Below are 10,033 nucleotides of genomic sequence, written 5' to 3' on the forward strand. Positions count from 1 at the left end.
GATCTATCTTTATTCCAAGCTAAAAGTTTATTGATTGGTCAGGCTCATAGCACTCATGATCATGACACCTTTTTTCCTTTTCCTTGCACATGGATCAGATGGATGTAAAGGATTGTTCAAAAAAAATATTTTCCCAAAAAATGGAAAACCTTTACCTAAAAATTGTAAAATTATTTATAAAGGAAAATTTTGAAATTTGAAGGTTTTTGTTCTATAACTTCTCAAAGTCTGGGAGGTATTTGTACCTTCACGTTTTAAATTTGAAGGTATTTTTTAAAATATGCAGGTGCAAACTATACTAAACTTGGGGGTTTTTTTCGAACTCTCATATAAAGGTATACGCATGGCATTTTGTTTCATTTCATCTCATTTAGTACACCAAAGTAGTGCTATAAAAAATGGCCATGGACTTAGCCAAGTTGTTTGATAGATTAGACCAAGATCATTAATTCTAGTAGTTTAAAGTTATACATTTTGAACAAACAATGTGATTATTCTTTGAGCGGCGGCGGTGTCAAATCCCCCTTGCCCCACCACGAGAAGAAAAAGAAACAACATGTATGATGAGTTTATTTGAGTACTTAGACTTTGCTTGTCACGCTTTAACAAGAAATGCTTTACAAAGAGTGCTCATCACACTTCAACAAGAAATGCTCTACATATGTAGTATGTCCTAAATAAAGGAGAAATGTTGCACTTGTTTGCTAAATACTAAACTTTAACTAAAAATAAATGAAAGTTTAACATGCATATACCTTTACGAAAGCCAAACTCTAAGCTTGCTAGAAGGTATCAATGTCTGGTGAGGTTTTAAGTAGCTTTTAGCTTGTTAAAACAGCTTGTGGGAGCATAAGTTCTCCTAGATTTTTTCAATGAGTCAATGTATCAATGTTTTGAGTAGCTTTTGTCTTGTTAACAAACTTGTGGGAGCATAGGTTCTACATTTTTTCAATGAGAAAGAAATGTTTACTTTTTTCAAAATCTATAAACTTTGAAACTTATGTAGTAGCGTTGATGCCTTAGTATTGATACCTTTCTTACAAAAGAATTTTGAGTTAAAGTATTGTAATTCTTCATCTTTGCTTCCTTGCAACATGAAAATAATACGTAAATGATACTTTTCATAAAGGAAGGACATAAAAGCATGTGCATGGTTAATTTAAAGCCTATAACTAATCATAATCACAAATCAAGGGTTACAATCATCTAATTTATCTTATGTACTAGTATTGGTATTTTAAAAAGACACTCATGCATATGGGTTTTTCTAGATTTAAGCAAGCATTACAAGAAGAATGTTATAAATGAGGTTCTTAATTATGAGGTTAATACACTTAAAAAGAAATTCTGGCATCTTAAAAAACTCCCAATAATTGTCGTCGCTTTAATCCTTACTGTACTGACTTACCAAAATGACCCTCGCTAAAGTAAGGCTTATTATGACTCTTAAAGTGAGGATTTTAATAACAAGACTTGTAGTGAGGGTTTGTGAGGCTTATTAAGAGGTTGCAAAAAAAAAAAATTTTGTTTCTAACTTTTTGATATAAATGTTAGATTCAATGTTCTAAAGACAAACATTAGCTCAATGACATCTTTGCCATGAGATCGAGAGTGCATATATTTAGTTTTTCATCATTCTCCTAGATCTATATAGTTTTTAGTAAAGGACATTACTACAAAAACGATGATACAATGATGCCATTCATATCCACCATAACATATACCAGGCAACTATGATCCTAGACGAGGGAGTAGGAGTGAGAATTGTCACGAACATTTTTTAAGGAAAAATAGGAAAAACCTACCCTTAGAACGAATGGATCTTATCTTGAAGATAACCGATGTGGAACATCACCACCCACGATCCATGAGAGCCTTGCAAAACGATTTAAACTAAAAGCTTTTTATTCCAATATCATCACACATTCATAGTGATAAACTTCTTGCACCAATTAGATTCATACGACATCATACTTGGTAGACCTTTCATATGAACTTCTTGCACTAACTAGATTCATATGATGTCATACTCGGGAGACCTTTCATGAGGAAGGCCAGGTTGGTGCATGATTGGGAACCGTAAACCATGTTTATTTAAGAAAAGATGCCCAATTTCTAAAGGTTGACTTATAAACATAGAAGACTCATCCGATATAGTGTAGCCTCTTTGGGGAATGAATATGTGATGCTTGATCAAACCATTACAACATAATTGTGTGAACTAGAGATTATTCCAGATGATGATGGTGGTGGAAGAAGAGGATATGATGTACGCATCCCTCCTTCCTCTAGATTTTAGTGAAAAATAGATGCACGTATTGCCAAAAATCATTGATGTACTTCTAAGTCAGGGTACAAAATACATTGATCTAGACTTAATGAACTCCTTTGACCTCTGTCTTCATGATGAGGGGGCTAGGACTATTGTTGCTGAGAATTTAGAATCATAGTTCTCAAGCAAAACAAGTTTAAAAACTAAGGCATTGCCAAAAGGGAAACGCCTCTAAAGATGGATAAGGTTGAAGCGCTATCATGCCAACATAACAACATGTTACAAAGAAAATTGTTCACCTAAATGAGCATACTTCCTTTCATGAGAGAGGGAGAAGAGAAATAATGTAAGGGTCGGTTTGGGAACATGCACTTAGCCAACCCTAATGAGGGTTAACTCCTCGATGTGAAGCTGTTAGGGGCTCACTCCACCACGACTTGTGTCACCCAAGTGGAGCTTTCCTCAAGCTAGTGAGGAGCAATGAGAGAAGGAGCTATGGAGAGCTCAACTCCTACTCAATGCCTTCGTGTGTGCAGAGTGGAAGAGAGTAAGAGAGCATGAAAAGGGAGAAGAGATAAGAAAAAGGAGCATCACCTACATGCACACGCATACAACCAAGCAAGCAAGCATGTATACACACAAGCTCACCATTATAGCCACAAGAGAGAGAGAGAGAGAGAGAGAGAGAGAGAAAGAGAGAGAGAGAAACTCTATTGTGATAATGGGATTGTATATCCTTTTCATATTTTATAAGTCACTTATATACATGAGCTCTCTTTTTATAATGGCCGGCTGACCATTTAACAATTGGGGGCCCAAAAGTGGTTCTTCTAGCTCTATGTACACCTAGGCTTATGCTCATGGCCGGCATTACACATGTTGTAAGCCTAGTCATCCCATATATCTTTTACATGAAGCACTTAGCACGGTTTACATAAAAATGAGTTACATGAAATGTAACCACACTTCTGATAATGTTTGCCATTGTGGTTAACATATCTCCCTCCCTAATGTAGGCCCATCCTCAGAGCTGGCAAGAAGAATTAGCGGTAGTAGAGGGAGTATGTGCAGACAAAATCGTATGATGTCTTTGAAGGTTTGGAGATGCCAGGTGGGAATCCACTCTTAGAGCTTGCAAGAAGAGCCAGCGGTAGTAGGGGGAGTATGTGTGGACAAAATTATATCATCTCTTTGAAGGTTTGGAGATGCCAATTGGGGATCCAACTGGAAACACTCGTAGTAGCCAAAAAGGTGCTTGAGGGTTGGGCCTTTATCGAGATTGAAGGGGAGGCCTTGATTGCCTTCATGATAGCGATGCCATTGGGGAAATTCCACCAAAAAAGTGATGATGATATTGAAGAAGCGTATGGTGGCAGCACTTGCAGGATCCGGCACACCTGATCATATTTACCAATGAAATCATGCATTTGAGCAAGTATGCTTTCCTCTATACATAGGCTTTGGGATGTAAGAGGGGCGAACCATGGGAAATTGAATTGGAGCTTTGGGGTTTTCTTTTTGTTCGATGCGGAATAGGTCCCAGGCCCAGTGAGTGGATGGGGAGGTAAGCTAGATTGATGCGAAGAATGCTGGTGGGGGCTTTGTAGTACTCAGTCCAAATATGTGGCTTGAGTAGGAAGTGTCCGCCAAACCGGCTGGTTGCCCAGAAGATCAAATGTGAGGGGTGGAGCATCGAAGTGGGGCTTGATGTAACCTCCGCGTTGTCTATGTGGATGCTGGTATTTCCAAGCGTTGTGCTTAGCATCGAGTAGAATAGGAGGACATGGATGTCCACGCGGTTTGTGATCTTGGTGAGAGGAACCTGTGTTGGAGTTGTTGACCTATCAAGATTTGTATTGCCTACTTAAATTCATTACGTTCCAAGGGATCGTGCCAGTTGAGGGGATTGACGGGGGATCCACTTCCTCTTACTCCTATGGGGGTTGGGGGGTGGGATTGCGCCTTCCTCCCAGGGGGATGGGTAAAGGGAGGTCATTAGGTTGAGGTTGTTGAGGCAAAGGGGTTTTGGAGGAAGAGGGGGCAGTGTCGAGCCGAGGCATCAACGAGAGGGTTTGGGCATCTCAATATAGAGGGAACATATGTTGGGAACATGGGCAGGCCCAATCCAAGATGAGGGGAGGAAGGGGGTGATGGCGTGTTGCTAAAGGGGGTGGATGGAACCTAAGTAGTGGTTATGGAAGGTGAGGGAAAGAGGGGTAGGGTGCTGAGTGAAGAGGTTGAAGAAGGAAAGCTGGTTCTTGCTACTATGAGTTTGGCATGGAGGGTGGGAGGTTCAAGTGTTGATGGGCACCAGTGGAGGGTAGGTTGGGAGCTGGTTGAGAACTAGGACCAGGATAGGAGTGCAAGTGTGGGTGTGGGTGAGGGGGAGGGTGTGGCACGGGTGATTGGGAAGCAGGGGGATCGCCTTGGGTGGGAGGATCCTGGCCTTCATCATCACCACCATCATTGTCGTTGTCATCTCGTTAGGTTTACACATCGGAAGTTTGGAGAAGAAGAAAGCCTTTACTTAGCGTGCATTTATAGGGGTTCTATCAAAGGGGGAGGCCATTCGGGAGTTGTTGAACTAGATATATACGGTGGTGCTGATGACTTGTAGATGGTGGTGGATATGGTGGTAGAGATATAAATTATGAAAACCATGCATATAAACCATTATTTTACATTATTCAAATCTTGCACATTGAATCACTAAAATTTATTAAATCAAAGATACATATCTGAATATTACCTTGATCAAAACATTGTTGGAATTTCTCCAATACTTATAATTTTAATGTGAGAACATAAAAGTCAGAAAAATGCTTTTACATATCCAAATGGTATATCAAGCAAAATGAATGTTGGGATTTCTAATAAATTCATCCAAAATTTTACCTAAAAAGCATGGATACATAAAAATGCAAAACAGGTCAAGGCATGACTCTACTGTCAATGTTATTCAAGGGTATGCAATGCGTGGTATAGCTCATGCTAGGTTAAAGCTGCTTGGTGAATAAACATATGTTTCTCTGCATCAAGTCCCAAGTATGTGAGGTAGATGTAATAATGGTGTTTGCATGGCACATATCCTCCTCCAAAGTGTTCCCTTCTTACAAAGTCCTCACAGTTACATGATGGAATAAAAAACACCACGGATTTGTACCTCTGACCCTTTTTACATGACCCAATAGTTGAAAGAGTGAACTCCACATGCTCCTTCTCCACCACCAAGTTGACATGATGCACATCACACTCCAATCCTATCCATGGATGAGTTGATCCTTGTCTCCATGTCTTTAGTAACTTTTGCATTCCATTCCACACGTTATCCCTCACGTAAGTGAGGTCTCTCATCAACACCATGTGCACGTCCATCTCTATTTTTCCCTACATTTGGAAGTACTTCTTGATTAGTATTTAGATTAAACCCTCCTCCCTTGGTGTAGATATTTCCTCATCCCTCAAGAATTTCCCCTTATCAATAGGCCACTCTTGTGGCACCTTTGTAGGAGGACCCTCAACAATGTTGGAAGGAGTCCATGAATGATGAACATTATCGCCATAGAAGTAGATCATTTGTCAACGTATGCTTGCAGGTGTATTGATTCTCCCAAAGAATCAAGGTGCAGGTGCCAGGAACACCTTGTTTTCCTAACCTTCCCTTAATGTTAATGAGCCTATTGTAATTGACCCCTTTGTCCTCTAGGTATCCTTGACACTTCACTTCACTACCGACATTAGTTCTTTAGATAGCCCATGCTGTTTTATGGATATTTGCTTCTCCATGGTGTGATCCATTATTCATAGCTCTGCTTTATTTCTTTGTTGATCTTGGAACATTCACATATTGGTATTCTGGGTGATGAAAGTTGTTGTCATATATGCTTTCCATGAAAGGAATGGGGCCTCTTCCTTCTTATGAGTTTCATGTCTCCCATGCAAGCCTCCACACTAGCTCCCATGCACTGATTCAACAAGGTTAGCTCTAGGAATTAAATATCCATCCTTGCTTTACGTACCCTAAAATAATGCAATAAAGATGTTTGTGCATGTTAAAAAATCACGAGAGGGCAAGCTAACATCACAAGTTGTTAACACATTCTTAGGGTTAACAAGAGCTACTACCATTATCTTATACTAAGGAGTCAAGGTAGATACACCAAAAGGTCATACATTGAAGATATGAAACAATGGTGTCCAAATCTACAACTTAGACGGGTGCCTATAATGGTGTGACGAAATATCTATGGCAATTCTCGCTTCAAGAGCGTGTGGTAGAGAGTTAGGATGAAGTATCAAGTGATGTAATTCATGGATATATTATGAGAGTAGTCATTGTAAAAACCCCAATCCCCCACCCCGTTAGGAATTCCCAATAAACTACTAACTTTTAGGATAAAGTCTCAAGTGATGTACTTCATGGATATATTATGAGAGTAGTCATTGTAAAAACCCAACCCCATCAGGAATTCCCAAAAACTAATAACCTTTTCATTTACTAAATCGCCTTTCTTATTCCTTCTGGAAGAACAATGACCATTGAACATCACTCAACATCAAATCCATGTACAAGCTTGTCTTTCTCCCCACATAAAGATCTTCAACGCGATCTCACGAGGATGTGATCGGCATCAGGAAGGGGGAATGTTAACCCATTTCTAGGGTTAACAAGAGATACTGCCATTATCTTACATCAAGGAGTCAAGGTAGATACACCAAAAGGTCATACATTCAAGATATAAAGTAATGGAGTCCAAATCTACAACTTGGATGGGCGCCCGTAATGGTCTGATGGAATACTTAAGGCGATTTCCACTTCAAGAGCGTGTGGTAGAAAGTTAGGATGAAGTCCCAAGTGATGTACTTCATGGATATATTATGAGAGTATTCATTATAATAGCATTAGGCCTGTTATGAGCCTAAAGTGCTTGACTGGCAGTTTAAGTGAGTGTGAACACTTACGGCCATGTATATAAGTGAATATCTCTCATAATACAAGGATACTCTCCCATTGTGCAATAGGGACTTGCTCTTACTAATCCTCTTGCTAATCTTTCTCTCTAATACATGTTAGTGAGTGTGTGTAAGTGATGTGATGTGAGAGGAGGGACGAGTACACATAGTGCAATGCGGTGGTGTGACAATGCTCACGGGAGACATGATGGAATAGCTTCTCAAGTAGTTGTAGATCTTGGAGACCTCGAGGGTTACGAGCTCAGCCATTGGAAAGATCCTCATGAGGATTGGCGGTTCACCAAGTAATCTCAAGGAGGGTTAGGGTGAGCCATAACACAAGTAGAATATTGATAGAGATTACCTTCAACATGTATTCACTCCAGTGCGTAACTTTTACATGCCACCAGGTAATCCATGTCTCCAACATGGAGACCTCTTTCTTGTTTACATGCCACCAAGTAATCCATGTGTCCAACATGGAGACCTCTTTCTTGTTTACATGTCCCTTTTTGAACCATGCACGAAGGTTCTTGAGTTCTATCTCTGTTGCCTCTTGGGATAGTGCATCTTTCCATTACTTGCACCTAAATTTGAATTTTTCTTGGTGATAGTATGCACTTCTTTGAATGATTTTCAAGGCTTTGTTCCCAATGGAACAAGCAAGATCTCTCCTTGTCTTTCAAAACTTTGTTTCTAATGGCTTCGCAATCAAGTTTCATTAGCCATGAAGCCTCTAAATGTTTCCTTTGGGTAGCCCTCTTTCACCATGATCGTGTTAAGTAACTCCCCAAACAATGTCTCAAAGTCTCCAATTGCAATGGTTTTGCAACTTTTGGAGATGGGGGTTATATGCATGGATGCCATGGTTGACCAATCCTAAATTCTTTTCACAAAGTCCAAACACACTCAGAAGCTACCAAGCTCACCTCTTGGTCTCATCTTGTTCACTAGGTCAACTCCACTCCCTTGCCCCTTGGTGGACATCTTGAAGACATGAAATTGATCAAAAGAAGAGAAGTTCAATTCTCTCAGTAAAATGATGTTCTAAAAGAAGTCATTACACTTTCTCTCTTAAGTTGTAAAATAGCATCAACTCCTTGTGTAGAAGAATCTATTTCTGTTTCCGCCTTTCTCTTTCAAAGTGCCAACCTAGTATTAATCCCATTTTGGATTAACAAATATGCTCCTCCAATTGAGGACATTAATAAGTGTCATGTAAAGGCACTTTAAAAGTTGTATCAAGAAATTGGCCACCCAAGGCCTTAGTTGGTAAGTTTTGGGTGCCCAAGTATGAATAAGGGCCAATTGTATAAAAGGAAATTCTCATAATGAACTGACACAATTTCCCTTTGTGCTATGAGAACTCTTGAGAGAGAGAGAGAGAGAGAGAGAGAGAGAGAGAGAGAGTGCTCTAGTACATGTGCCTCTTTATATACATGTGTATGAGAGAGTGAGAGGTTGCTTGCCTTGCATTCATGGTGTGAGCGACTTCGAGGTGACAGCATGAAGGTGACTTCGGCGGAGGAGTGGAGCTTCCAAAGTGAGCTTGGGAAGCCTCAAGAGAAGTAAGCTCAAAGCATTGGTAAGTACCCAACAATTGTTGTGTCTATTGCTTCTCCCATTTACGGTTGTGTGGGGTTCCCACTTGGGAGCTGCGAAAGCCCAAAACATTTCTGGTGTTGCTGCCAGGGAAACACCTTTGTATGAAGTTAATTCATTTAAGCATGTTTCTATGATAAGAAATCTTATATTTATTCATTTTATGATGAAAGAGAGCTTATGATACCATTTATATATCTACTTTCATATGGAAGTTATATTTGAATATTTTCAAGATGTTGAGATATATTTATGTTTATGTTTATGTTTATGCTTAGATATATTTATGTTTATGTTTATGCTTAGGTTTATGCATAAATTAATTTTTATGCTAAAAGTGAATTTTGAGCATTCTCATTTCATAGAAAATGCAGGGAATCTATGAAAAAAAATTTAATCATTAGAAAATGAATTCAAATTTATGCATAATAAATTTTATGCTAAAAAGTGGAGTTTTGAGCATTATTCGTTTGCCAAAAAAATAAAGAAGGTTATGCACAAATTTTTCTAGATTCATTCAATAATGTGAAATGATGTGAAATAATGTGGAATGATGTGGAATGATGTGAAATGACATGGAATGATGTGAAATAATGTGGAATGATGTGAAAGGATGTGGAATGATGAGAAATAATGTGAAATGACATGGAATGATGTGAAATAGTGTGGAATGATGTGGAAGAATGTGAAATAATGTAGAATGATGTGAAATGATGTGGAATGATGTGAAATAATGTGGAATGATGTGGAATGATGTGAAATAATGTGAAATACTGTGGAATGATGATTGAGAAATGATGTGGAATGATGAGGAATGATGTGAAATGATGAGGAATGATGTGTGGAATGATATGAAATAATGCCAATTGATAAGGAATGATATGGAAAGATGGAAATTTCACTTGGAAACTGTATTTGCATGTGAAACCTGTTTTTTAAAGATTGTTTTACGTCAAGAATGCTGGGGGAAGCATTTTGACTATCTTATGGAAAGAGGCTGTGGACGTAGGTTGAGAATGTTGCCACAGCCAGTCGGAGATTCAAAGAAGGACGTCTTGCGTGGCAAGGTCGGCCGAGGTCTTCATCAGCCTTGGTTTATTAAAATGGTGAGCGTACGGTACGGTAGATGAGGGGCCAAGGAAGCGGCCTATAAGTGAAGCGCTAGGTCACTTGCAAAGGATCCTAGAGAGAGGGTGCTGAATGTAC

The sequence above is a fragment of the Cibotium barometz genome, chromosome 51 (genome assembly GCF_041138505.1).
Source record: "Cibotium barometz isolate CiBa-2024 chromosome 51, ASM4113850v1, whole genome shotgun sequence".
Taxonomy (NCBI): Eukaryota; Viridiplantae; Streptophyta; class Polypodiopsida; order Cyatheales; family Cibotiaceae; genus Cibotium; species Cibotium barometz.